This window comes from Morone saxatilis, unplaced genomic scaffold (genome assembly GCF_004916995.1).
Source record: "Morone saxatilis isolate NCDOM2014 unplaced genomic scaffold, NCSU_SB_2.0 Contig2, whole genome shotgun sequence".
In the NCBI taxonomy this organism is placed as follows: domain Eukaryota; kingdom Metazoa; phylum Chordata; class Actinopteri; family Moronidae; genus Morone; species Morone saxatilis.
This window is the reverse complement of record NW_023339762.1, coordinates 1,409,752-1,410,097: the sequence shown is the minus strand read 5'-3', so window position 1 is coordinate 1,410,097 and position 346 is coordinate 1,409,752.

Below are 346 nucleotides of genomic sequence, written 5' to 3'. Positions count from 1 at the left end.
CTACAAGGGCAACTCGTCCGGAGCGGGAAATGCAGATGCTTCGCTGGTGGAAGAGCTAAACCACTTTTTCACCCGCTTTGAGTCAGTGAGGCCCCACTCCGCTACTCCAAACCCGGAGAGTGGCCCCACAGCTGCTCAGCCTTTAAACACCCACCTGCTTGAACTACAGGAAGATCAGGTGAAAAGGGTTCTGAGAGCTGTCAATCCACACAAAGCAGCAGGCCCAAACGGGGTACTGGGCAAAGTACTGAAGGCCTGCGCTGACCTAAGAAGGCCTCCATAAGCAGCTTTAATGACTACAGACCTATAAGGCAAACAGCAGATGCCATAGCCACCGTCCTCCACA